General features: G+C 37.0%; 1 protein-coding gene and 1 pseudogene across 4 annotated transcripts in view; one reads left to right on the plus strand and one right to left on the minus strand.

Moving 5' to 3' along the window:
• WDPCP (WD repeat containing planar cell polarity effector) overlaps positions 1–13,924 on the minus strand; it is a 331,941-nt gene that overhangs the window by 172,788 nt on the left and 145,229 nt on the right. The gene's annotated exons all lie outside the window — the stretch shown is intronic.
• On the plus strand, positions 4,736–5,487 carry LOC119035044 (40S ribosomal protein S6-like; annotated as a pseudogene).

Below are 13,924 nucleotides of genomic sequence, written 5' to 3' on the forward strand. Positions count from 1 at the left end.
TCTAGTGTTAACTCCTACAGCTTCCCCTCATTACTCTACTCTGAGTTCAAACTAAAATGTTCCCTGCATTTTCTGAGCTCTGTCACTTGTGAAATTAATTCAACAAGGAGGCCATAGACTGATACAGTTCTAATGCCATGGTGGCCCCCATCAGCAAACCAAAATCTAAGCTTGTTAATGTCTCAAAGTTAAAAATCAAAACATGAATGATAACCAATCAGGCTTTAGGCTATAGCTAGTCAAATAATGTCCTTTCTTTACTTCTGCACTATCTCTGTATAAATCTTTCCCCTAGCTCCCATCTGTGGAGTGCTCCTAGTCACTCTGAGTTTGGCACTGTCTGATTAGAATGAATTTTTGCTCAAATAAACTCTTAAAATTATAATATGTCTCAGCTTGTCTATTAACAACTTCACTCAATTTTTCCTTCTAACTACTCTTACCCTTTTAGAACAAAATCAGATGTTATCCCAGTTTCTAGAGTCCTTCCAGCTAGGGAGCATCCTTCCTTCCTAGGATCTCATCTCCATACCCACTTCCCCACTCAAATGCCTCTATGATGACTTTGGCTTTTTATTTCCTGCTGTTTGTTCATATGTCCTGTTTTTCACTGAAGTTTAAATCTATTTTCTTTTATTGTATCCATGTAGCACCTAGCCAAAAGCTATGCTGGTAGCAGGTATGCAACAAACTTTTTAAAGCTATGAATTAACAAAAACAAAAAAAGCACTTTTTAATGCCATTAAAATATGCTTACAAAGCCCTGGCTGGTGTGGCTCAACGGATTGAGTGCTGACCTGCAAATCAAAGGTCACCAGTATAATTGCCAGTCTAGGCCACATGCCTAGGTTGCAGGCCAGGTCCCCAGTAGCGGGTACACTAGAAGTAACCACACTGATGTTTCTGTCCTTCTCTTTCTTCTTCCTTTCCCCTCTCTAAAAATATATAAATAAAACCTTTAAAAATATATATGCTTGCAGAAAACTTAAAAGTTTTGTAAAGGAAGCTTCAGGGAAGAAAACTAAAAAGGGCAAGTGACTCTGAGTAGGGCCTATACTCAAAAAGACAGCCTCAAAGGAGGAGCCCAGCTATATGACCGTCTTGGCACAGAACAAGTTTAGGCTCAAGGTCCAGAGAGAAGACGCCAGGCTTTTTCAGTTCGAAATGTTAGTGAGACTCTCTCCAATAGGCTCTGTAGTATCACCAAAAGAAATAATTTTAAAGGGGAGAGTAATGTTGTGATTTACAAAAAAACACTTTATGTATTTGGTCATTCAGATGACAAAAAATATATTTTTCATACATCTTTGGTCTTTGTCCACAGTTCTTGACTCATAGCTCCCACAACCCTTGGATCTTTCCTAAGTGTTGAGTGCCACAAAGATGTCTTTTGTTATGTTAATGAGGTGACTTTTAGAAAGCAGGTAAGAATGGGTGGATGTTGCAATGGAGCCAACCTTGTGATTTGCAGTCTGGAACTTTCAGTCCCACCCCCTGACATCCAGAAAGGGAAAGGGGTGGAGACTGAGTCAACAGCCAATGACTAATGATTTAATCCACCATGCCTGTGTAATGAACCGTCTATAAAAACCCAAAAGGACTTGTAGAGGACACGGAAGCTCTAAACCTTTTCCACGCCTTGCTTTACGCATCTCTTCCATCTGGGTGTTCCTGAGTTATACCCTTTTATAATACACTGGTGACTATAGTAAGTAAAAAGTTTCTCTGAGTTCTGTGAGCTTCTTTAGCAAATTAATCAAATTCAATAAGGAGGTCTGGGGAACCTCTTTATAACCAATTGCTCATTAGTACAGGTAACACCTGGACTTGTGATTGATGTCTGAAGTCCAAGTAGGAGGTCATGGGAACTGCAAATCTGTAGCAGGTAGGTCTGCAAGCCGGTAACAACCTGGGCTTGCAAGTGGGGTCTGAAGTTTGGAGCGGGGCAGTTTTGCAGGACTGATCCTTAACCTATGGTCTCTGATGCTATCTCTGAGTAGATAGTGTTGGAATTGAGTTGAATCGCAGGACAACCTGCTGGTGTTCAAGAACTGCAAAGTGGTGTGGGGAAACCATACACACAGGTATTGGTACCAGAGCCAATTTAGGGAGTAAGACCATGGACTCCATGTATGCCTTTTCTCCACTGCCTATCCCAGATAATTCTAAAAGGCATGAGACGGTCAGAGGATGACCTCCTGTCTTTCCAAATAAATGGCTAAAATTCATTTAAGGGAGGAAGATGTCTTGCATGGCCTAATTAAAGATATTATAAAGGCTTAAAGATACAAAAACAGAGTGTGCATAAGTTTCAATAAAGAATAACCCCATCAATAATAAAGGAAACAGGGTCCTGTGCTAATCACTTCATACAATAAGTCACTTGAACATAAACACTGTGATATCTTGATAGTCGATCTGATAACCAAGACATCCACTGAATGAACAACAAGTGGTAAAGTACTGCAATATATGCTAGACAAAGGGACAATTCATGTCCCAGGCAGGTTGGAGTGGGAGGGCATGGATTTCATCATGCTCCTCAGAATGGCATGCAATTTAAAACTTGTTAATTTTGTTTATTTCTGGAGCTTTCCATTTACTATTTTCAGACTGCAGTTACTGCAGGTAAGTGAAATTGAAAAAAGTAAAATTTTGGATGAGGAGGAACTACTGTATATTCTAGAAATAAAGGAAATAAGGGTCAGAGAGATGGTATAAGTTGGTCTTGATCCCAAAGTTAACAAGTGACAGCTTTAGCTTGAATACCAATCTGTCTGACTCTAAAAACCAAGGTCTCTGCTAGACGCACTGCCTCACGAGCACAGGTAATTAACAAGTTTACATGAATGTACAGCTTTTTCTCTTATGTGAGCAGTCAGGGAATAAGAAGAACCACGAGGCATTAGGAACCTGAAATGTGGGGGCGGGGGGGATCCCACAGAGGAGAATGGATGAGAAAAAGGTGAAGTGACTGAAGAGACAAATTATGCAATGACAATGGAGCCTGTTAACCATGGGAATGAGGAAGATACTTGCTCAGAGCTATTTTTGTCAAGTAGCATATAATATAGGCAACTTTCCTTTATAACACTGAGGAAATTTAAAAGGCAAAGTTCTTAATAAGCTGATTTCTTTTAAAGATGCTTCATTATTAGATTGAGTTGTACTAAAAATAAAGAGCATACTTTGTAAATATAAATGCAAAAATATCTCTAAAATGAAGCAAATAAAATTATACCTTTTTTCCACAACATAAATTATATAAACACAAAACATTATTGCTAGTTTTTACACCTGAAAAGAAAAACTTTAAGTTTGTTTTATGATGTTCCATGGAATCTTTTGAAAGTAGTATATTGTCATGAACAGACGGGGTCAAGTTTGCATTACTCTTAAAGCATAATAAAGTGACGGTAGCATTAAAATCCAAAATATCTGTATGTTTAAAAGTATCTGACATAATTAAGTTCAGAATTTAACTGCAAGTTGGACCTGATCCTGTACATCAGCCACAAGCAACCCCACACAGCAGAAGCAGCAAATAACAGTGTCTGACTCCTGGTTTTGGTGATAGACAGCTTTGCAATCTCGGGTGAACGAACCTCTGGGAACTGTAGTTTGCTCATCAGTAAAATGAGGATTTATTAATCTGTGTTGCTGAATTGCCATATGAATTAAAAATAATGTACCTAATATGCAGGGGACAGAGAAGCCCTCAGTATAACAAGTAGCTATTATTGTTTTTCCTGAAGAGAAAGTCCTGGATACTTTGGCCAGGATTGCAGTCAAAAAGAATGAGAGCTACTTTTCCTCAATAAAACCCAGATCTAGTTATTTAGAATTTTTGGCTGACACTATACAGGGGTGGGCAAAAGTAGGTTTGCAGTCTTAACACAAATAGTACAATAATAAATAAATAATAATACAAGAACAAACTGTTTCGTGTACTCAAAATTGTAAACCTACTTTTGCCCACCCCTGTAGTTGCAGACTGTCAATGTGGAAGACAATTCTAAATATAAAAAAGATGTGGGTTGGAAGTTAATGTAAAACTGATTTCATTTACTTACAATGTTTAGCACTGTGCCTGCCATGACAGCAGCTCAATAAACACTACTTACTGAGTGTATTTTAAGTAAGATGTACAAAGCTCATACTTAATTTCATAATTTTAAATTTATCTAAGTTGATACTTAATTATGTGATTTTAAAGGATAACAATATTAGAAAAACATTTCAATCTATGAAAATAAGAAATCTATATATACAGATACTGCCATGATTAAAGTGTCATGTATCATAAGAAAATAAACAATGAGCATTATGTGTAGTGACAGTAAATCTACAGAGGAAAATGTTTATAATTTCACTGACACAGCACAAAACCTTTGTGAAAAAGTTTTGGTCAATCAAAAATACTGAAATGACACTCAGATGTTACCTAATTATGATATTAATATTTTTAATTGAAAGGAAAATGAACTGGGCTTCCAATTAAAATTAGAAGTAAGATATTTTGTATGTAAATAGAGAGAAAAAGACAATCATCAATATAAAATGAGCAATTGGATGCAAAAGAAGAAAATTCAGCCTTTGAGTTTTTCTAAAAAAATGCTAATGTGGTGGACCAAGATTATGAAAAGGAAGGGTTACACTTACATTTTCAGCAGCCTTTTTTAAAAAGTTATTAGCTCTTTTTCATGGTGCCTCAGAGGCAGTCAGCAGCTTCAGGATGAAGCTGAACATCTCTTTCCCAGCCACTGGCTGCCAGAAACTCATTAAAGTGGACAATGAACACAAACTTTGTACATTTTATGAGAAGCATATGGCCATGAGAGTTGCTGCAGATGCTCTGGGTGAAGAGTGGAAAGGTTATATAGCTTGAATCAGTGGTGGGAATAACAAACAAGGTTTCCCCACGAAGAAGGGTGTCTTGACCCATGGTCGAGTCTGCATGCTGCTGAGTAAGGGGCACTTCTATTATAGACCAAGAAGGACTGGAGGGAGAAAACACAAATCTGTTTGGGGTTGCACTGTGGATGCCAATCTCAGTGTTCTCAACTTGGTCATTGTAAAAAAAAGGAGAGAGATATTCCTGGTCTCACTGATACTACTGTGCCTCATCCCCTGGGGCCCAAAAGAGCTAGCAGCATCCACAAACTTTTCAGCCTCTCTAAAGAAGATGATATACCCCAACATGTGGTGAGAATGCCCCTAACCAAAGAAAGTAAGAAACTAGGACCAAGCAAGGCACCTGAGATTCAGCATCCTGTTACTCCACGTGTCCTGCAATAGAAACGTCGGTGAATTGATCTGAAGGAACAACGTACTAAGAAAAATAAGGAACAGGCTGCAGAATATGCTAAACTTTTGTCTAAGAAGATGAAGGAGGGGCCAAAGAAAATGCCAGGAACAGACTGCCAAGAGACGAGGCTGTCTTCTCTGAGAGCTTCTACCTCTAAGTCTGAGTCCAGTCAAAAATGAGGTTTTCTAAGAGTAACAAATAAATAAGAACACACATCAAAAAAAGTTACTAAAATATAACCTACTGACTGAAGGACAACGTGGTAAAAATCTGTTAATATGATTTCTAGGTTTAACATGTTCTCTTAGCAAGTCATCTGCAAATAACTTGAAAACAGCAAGTACAAATTATGTAGTTATTGCAAAATACCAAGAAAGAGCAGATTTTTTTTTTAATCCAAACTTGCACAGACTAAGACCTCTCTCATCTTATGTTTGTGCGGCCAGGTTTCCCTCCCAAAATGAACTTAGATTGAAGTATTAGTCACAAGATGATCAGGCCAAGATATAATGCTAAGATAAAGAAATGAAATGTATGGTGTGTAATGAAGGGAGAAATGCTAAGTGACAATGCCCTGAAGAAAAACCACAAAGAAGAGAGAAGAATCCCAAAAAGAAAGGACTGTGGCTGGTGATAGTTATATAACCTAGCAAGATGAATCTGAAGTCTACGCTCACCTTCCAGGAGGCATGCTCATTGTTGTCCTCCATAACATCATGAGTAGGCATTACCTTTTCTCAGAGAACATTCTTGGTCTGCCTTTTCTCTCTCTCCTCCTTTCCTTTCCTTCTCTTTTTTTTTTAAATTTGAGGTATAACTAACATATAATATATTATTTTTGGATACAGAACATAATGATTCAATATTTGTATACATTACAAAATAGTAACCTCAATAAATCTAGTTAACATCTATCACCATACTTAGTTACAAAAATTTTATTTTCTTGTGATGAGCACATTAAGATTTACTCTCTTAGCAACTTTGAGTTCTACATCTGAATCTTAGCTTCAACTACTTCACAGGTTTAGTGAATTCTGAAGTCTAATAACTCTCAAAGAGTCCTAAAATATATACCAGGAGTTTCAGGAACTGGTCATTATAATTCAAGTAGGAATGCCTATTGTAACAAAAACAAAAACGGTAAAAAGTTCTGACAAAGGCATAATGAAAAGGTATTACAGTGAAAATGGAAAGAACAGTTTTAGATAATTAAGGGATAAAAAATAAAGACTTTTATAATATGTGTTGACCTGCTGAAAGTCTGAGAATCTGAAGGAAAAGCTCTCTGCTTTAATTCTAAAGTAATAAGAAGTTCGGAAGTTAATAGCACAGAAACACAGGTGGTGTATGAGCTAAACCCCAGGCTGTGCAACATCAGTAGTGGCCAATGAAGTGAGATTGTGATACCAGCCAAGACACAGATGACCACGGCTCAATGGTTTATTTTTGTGTTTTGCTTTAAAAAACAAAACAAAACAAAACTGTGTGGTGAACTGAAAATTTCATAGGGGTGAGCAATGGGGAAAAAGGCAGGACAACTGTAACTGAACATCAATAAATTTTTTAAAAAGGAGATTTCAAGCAAAGAAAGAACAGAAAAGATATAGACTTTATGAATCCTAAAGGTCTTGGAATTTCCCAGTTTCAAGGAAAAACAAGTTGGCTGTATCATCCCTAAAGTGAAGTGTTTCAGTCAAGTTTAAATTAGTCAACTTTAAAGTGGGAACTTGTTGAAAAAATGCACACTGAGATGATTTTGTATTCTTAAAAAAACAACAACAACAAAAAACTGTGTTTGACAAAAGTAAACAGAACTGACCCCAAAGTCATCTCGATATACAATATAGAGAAGGAAAAGCATATATAGTCAATATGATTGATGTCTTCTCTGGAAGATATTTTAAAACTAAGAAAGCACAAAAATCAGGAAAGCAATCACAGTGAACTGGAAATAGGCTCAAAATTCTCATGCTTTAGCTACAAAGGGTACATATTATAACCCCTACTAAAATCATCCAATATATAAATCAGAAAAAAATTATTTAGAGTTTCTTTTTCTGGAACTGAACACTTTTACCAGTACCTAGGTTATGTAAAAGATTATGCTGTGTCCTGGAGGGGTAAGGAAGTTGGTTAGAATATCATCCCAATATGCCAAGGTCTCTGGTTCAATCCCTGATCAGAACAACAAATCTCTCTCTCCCACCCTCCCCCTCTGTCTCTGTCTCTCTCTCTCAATAAAAAAAAAAATTATGTAGCAACCAAAATTCTAGCTTACCATTAGAATTTATTCTTAAATCTACATTTCTACCCCCATCTTGCAGAAACCTTTTAAGATAAAAGGCACACTTCATTTTTAATTCTTTATTGTGAAACATTCAACAATGCATAAAAGAGAGAAGAATATGATAAATATGAAAAAAAACTTTATGAAATATTATCCCTTTGCAACAATTTTTTCTAAAGAAGTAAAATATCAGATATACACCCTGGATGGTGTGACTCAGTGGGTTGAATGCTAGCCTGCAAACCTAAAAGTCACTGGTTCAATTCCCAGCCAGGGCACATGGCTGGGTTTCAAGCCAGGTGCCCAGTTGGGGGTGTGCGAGAGGTAACAGATTGATGTATCTCATGCCATCAATGTTTTTACTCCCCTCTTTTTCCCTCCCTTCCCCTCTAAGAATGAAATAAATAAAAATCTTTAAAATATATAAATACAGTTAAAACATGCCAGATCGCCTTCCCTTTCTCCCCAGAGGCATTGCTGTTAAGAATTTTGTATTTATTCCTATTATGTTATTACTACATCAATCTAGAACTATCCTGATTTATAGATAGCACTGTTTTGCATCTTTTAAAATTTCGTATAGATGTTATTATCCTGTATCATACAGTTATTCCCTTTTGCTCAACTTATTCTTTTGGATTTAATCACATTGTTCTAGTTCCTTCATTTCAACTTCTGTTTAGTATTCCATGCTCTGAATACCACACCACAAAATAGGTTTTTATTCCCCTGTTTCTGGATATATAGTTGTTCCCAATTTTTCTGCTATTAAAAACAATGTTACTATGAATACTACAGTACATGTCTCCTTGTGCAGGTGGGCCAGTTTTCCTTAGCCTAGGGGACCCACACCTTCAACCATATTAGCTGTTTCTAAGCACAGTGATTTACTAATTTATTTCCAATAAGCAGTGAATGACAGTTCTCTATTGCTCCACATCGTTACTTATCCAAATATATCAAATAAAAATAAAATAGTAATAGCTGTTTTCAAATGGATATGTCTCTTATTTTTAATTACTTTCCATGAAACCTGACATTTGTATACAGAATAAATATAAAAATGTCTTACAAGATTAGAAAAACAGACATATCTACCAGGAGGTATCAATATTCCCTTATCCATAATTTTTGGTATCTGAAAGTTATCACTTCTATGCTTATATGAATAAAATCCTGTAACTCTTCCGGCCAAGATAGAGGCATAGGTAGACACATTTTGCCTCCTCACACAACCAAAATAAGGACAACAACAATTTAGAAACAAAAACAACCAGTACAGACAGAAAATTGAACTGTATGGAAGTTGGACAACCATGGAGTTAAAGTAGACACATTCATCCAGACTGGTAGGAGGGGTGGAGTCAAGTATCTGGACAGAGAGGGCTCGAGGTGAAGCAGTGGCTGGCAGACCCCAGGCGCACAAGGCAGCAGCTGGCAGACCCAGCAAGGCAGCAGCATTGTGAAATGGGGTGCCGTGCACAAGGCAGCTGGCAACCCGGTGATCCCACATTCACGTGCAGATAAATCAGGTGAAACTGGGGAACAAGACAGACCACACAACCCAGGGTCCCAGCGCTGGGAAATAAAATTTCAAAACACTGATGGAAAACACCTGTGGGGGTTGAGGTGCCAGGAAAAACACCCAGACTCACAGGAGAGTTCATTGGAGAGACCCACAGGGTCCTAGAATGTACTCAAGCCCACCCACCAGGAATCAGTACCAGAAGGGCCCAACTTGCTTGGGGGAAGCAAGGGAAGTGACTGAAATCCGGCAGAGAGCACAGCACACGCCATTGTTCCCTCTCAGACCCCAGCCCCACATACAGCGTCACAACCCAGCAAGTGGTTGCCCCACCCAGGTAAACACCTAAGGCTCCGCCACTCACTATGTAACAGGCGTGTCAAGACAAAAAAAATGTCCCAAACGAAAGAACAAATCAAAGCTCCAGAAAAAACATAACTAAGTGATGAAGAGATAGCCAACCTATTAGATGCACAGTTCAAAAACACTGGCAATCAGGATGCTCACAGAACTGGTTGAATTGGTCACAAATTAGATGAAAAAATGAAGGCTATCCTAAGTGAAATAAAGGAAAATGTACAGGGAACCAATAGTGATAGGGAGGAAACTGGGACTCAAATCAATGGAGTGGACCAGAAGGAAGAAACAAACATCCAATGAGAAAAGAATGAAGAAACAAGAATTTTAAAAAATTAGGAAAGGCTTAGGAACATCCAGGATATCTTTAAATGTTCCAACATCCAAATTATAGGGGTACCAAAAGAGCAACAAGTAGAAAAGTCATTTGAACAAATAATAAAGAAGAACTTCCCCAATCTAGCAAAGGAAATAGAATTCCAGGAAGTCCAGGAAGCTCAGAGTTCCTGGACCCTAGAAGTTGGACCCAAGGAGGAACAAACCAAGGCATATCATAATTACCTTAACCAAGATTAAAATGAAGGAGAGAATCTTAAAAACAGCAAGGCAAAAGGAGACAGTTAACTACAAAGGAGTGCTCATAAGACTGTCAACTCATTTCTCGAAAGAAACATTACAGGCAAGAAGGGGCTGGAGAGAAGTATTCCAAGTCAGGAAAGGCAAGGACCTACATCCAAGATTGCTCTATCTAGCAAAGCTTTCATTTAGAATGGAAGGACAGATAAAGTGCTTCTCAGATAAGATCAAATTCAAGGAGTTCATCATCACCAAGCCCTTATTATATGAAATGTTAAAGGGACTTACCTAAGAAAAAGAAGATAAAAAATATGAACAGTGAAGGGACAGCAAATGCACAGTTATTAAAAACCACATCTAAAAAGCAAGCTAAAAGGATGGCTAGATCAGGAGCGGAAACATAGAAATGAAGATCTCATGGAGGGTTAGCAACAGGGGAATGGGAGGAGAAGGGGAGAGAAGGTACAGAAAATAAGTAGCATAGATGGTAGGTAGAAAATAGATGGGGGGAAGGCAAGAATAGTAGGGGAAATATAGAATCTAAAGAACTTGAGACACGTGGTCATAAACTAAAGGGGGGGAATGGTGGGGATGGGGAGGAAAGGGTGGAGGGGAATGAAGGGGCGGAATAGAACAACTGTAATGGCATAATCAATAAAATAAAAATTTTTAAAAAATGACAGCAAACACAATTATTAACAATCACACCTAAAGCAAAAACAAAAACAAACTAAGCAAACAACTAGAACAGGAACAGAATCACAGAAATGAAGATCACATGTGGGGTTATCAGCAGGAGAGTGGGTGGGGAGAGGCAAGGGAAAGGTACAGAGAATAAGTAGCGAAGATGGTAGGTAGAAAATAGACAGGGGGAGGGTAAGAATGCAATGGGAAATATAGAAGCCAAAGAACTTATATGTATGACACATGGACATGAACTAAGGGGGGGGTGTGCAGGGTGAAGAGTAGTGAAGGGGGGAAAATGGGACAACTGTAATAGCATAATCAGTAAAATATATTTAAAAACTAAATTCTCTACTCCATGAAACTATTATAACAGTCAACATAATATATTAAAAAGTTACTTTGTGAAAGAAAAGAGAAATATATCAATGGAACATAGAAATAGATCCACAGACCAAAAGATCCACTGACTGTACCTCACAAAAGAATAAAAGTGATTCAATGAAGAAAGAATAGTCTTCTCAACAAACAGTGTTAGAACCACTGGACATCCACATGCAAAATCATCACTATAAACATAGGTCTTAAACTGTTCACAAAAAATTGCTTCAAACTAAGTGTTTATTAGGACCATGAACATGTTATGACAACATGGCATTGGTGGCACTATTGTTTTGAATCTCTCTAAATCCCCACATGAAAGGAACAGTTCAACGAAATAGCAAAACCAAAACAGTTCAACTAAGTAGCAAAACCCATAGAGGGTTAGATGAGGGTGAAAAGAGAGCACTATATATAATGACTATATGCTCCAATAATGTAAATAAACTACAACTATGTAAAAATAAGAGGGGAGAAATGAGAAAATACAGGCAAAAAGTTTTTGAATGTTCTCAGTAGTTTACGTTAGTAACGGTGATATCATTATGCTTATTCTGAGATTGTTGGGTGTGGACTATGGGATAAAATAAACAAGTAATTATGAGATATTATAACTCAACTCATGCCTCTGCACTAGGATTTTGGCATGGAAGAGAAAAGACACAGATGTACAGAAGAGGATAAATTAAAAACCCTGTAATCCTGAATTTAAATTACAAATACCAACACGATCTCACTCTGAATACATACATATATATATCTATATACATATATATAATATATATATAAATCTCTGCTCTAATAAAGAAACCTAGAAACAATGACCTACTCAATAACAACAGTACAATATCCTTAGTTCCCAAACTTGAGTTTAAAATACAGTTTTCCATTAAAAGAAACTAGAGCCAATTTTTTTTTTTCAGATATATCTCCTTGGGCAAGGGAAAAAAAGAAAAAGTAAACAAATGGGTCTATATCAAATTTCAGTTTCACACAGCAAAGGAAACTACCAACAAAATAAAAAGACAATCTACTGAATGGAAGAAGAAATCTGTCAATGATATATCCAATAAGGAGTTAATATCCAAAATTTATAAAGAACTAATACACCTCAACACCAAAAATCCCAACAATCCAATTAAAAATGGAGATGGGACCTGAATAGATACCTCTCCAAAGAGGACATACAGATGGCCAATAGACATATGAAAAGATGCTCAATGTCACTAATCAGAGATATGCAAATTGAAACCACAATGGGATGTCACCTAGCACATGTCAGAATGGCTATCATCAGTAAATCGACAAACGACAAGTGCTTTCGAGGATGTGGATAAAGAGGAATTCTTGTGCACTGTGGAAAACAGCATGGAGTTTCTTCAAAAAATTAAAACTGGAACAGTCTGGAGCAATTCCAGTTCTGGATATATATCCAAAGAAATCCAAAATATTAGTTAGAAGAATTTATGCACCCCTGTGTTCATTGTAGCATTACTTACAATAGCCAAGATATAGAAGTAACCCAAGTGTGCATCAATAGACCAGTAGTTAAAAAAAGCTGTGGTACATATATACAATGCAGAATAAGTCAGCCATAAATTAGAATAAAATTTTAATATTTATGATGGCATGGATGGAACTAGAGGGTATTATGCTAAGCAAAGTAAGTCAGTCAGAGAAAAACAAATACCATATGATTTCGCTTATATGTGGAATCTAAAAAGCAAAATAAACAAAATAGAAACAGACTCAGATAGAGAAGAGAGTGATGGTTGTCCCAGGGGAGAGGGTTTAGATAGCTCAGTGAAAAAAGTGAAGGGATTACGAAGTACAAATTGGTAATCACAAAACAGTCCCAGGATGTGAAGTACAGCATAGAGAATATAGTCAACAATGTTGTAATAATACATATGGTGGCAGGTGGGTACTTGAAATATCAAGGGAACCACTTTGCAAAGTACTTGATTGTCTACCACTATGCTGTACATCTGAAACAAATACAAAATAATACTGAATGTAAACTGTGATTGAAAAATAAAATTAAAATAAAAAGAAACTAGAGCTTTTTGAAGAGATAGCTATATTCAGGAATGGGGTAGGAAATGTACAGGATGTGTATGGGACAGATGGTCATACCAGATAGCAGGGAAGGTACCAGGACAAAAAAAGGAGCCACTCTGAAGAGGCCCCCACTGTCTAAAGATAAGGCAATCTGAGCTTCCAAGAGGATTACAATTACAATGTACTGAAAAAAATTCAGTCATATATGTTTAAATCCATGACTTTCATGTTATTTTTATTTATTTTATTGTTTACTTTTAATTGTTGTTCAAGTACAGTTGTCTCCATTTTCACCCTACCTCAGCCCCCTTCCCCACCCATCCCGCCCCCTGGCATTGTCCCCCTTTGGCACTGTTCATGTGTCCTTTATACATGTTCCTTGATGGACCTTTCCCTATTTTTTCCCCATTATTCCCCATCCCCTCTGGTTAATGTCAAGTTAAATAAACCAGTGGTGAAAGACAAATACCATATGACCTCACCTATAAGTGGTACCTAATCATAATGTTATTTAAAAAAAAAACTAATTGGTTACCTTCAGGGGAACCAATTATCTTGAAAACTGGTAAAGAAAAAAAAACATTTATCCTGATAATATTATATGAATTCAACCAATGGGAAAATAAATATCAGTGGAACTGTCTTTTTGTAAAAGTAACCTGATTAATAAATGAAAAATAGTAATAAAATTAGAATATCACCATTTTGCAACCCTAATGACTTAATGGATCTAGGCATTCAG

Source organism: Artibeus jamaicensis, unplaced genomic scaffold, assembly GCF_021234435.1.
Source record: "Artibeus jamaicensis isolate MK-2021 breed Jamaican fruit bat unplaced genomic scaffold, CSHL_Jam_final contig_465, whole genome shotgun sequence".
In the NCBI taxonomy this organism is placed as follows: domain Eukaryota; kingdom Metazoa; phylum Chordata; class Mammalia; order Chiroptera; family Phyllostomidae; genus Artibeus; species Artibeus jamaicensis.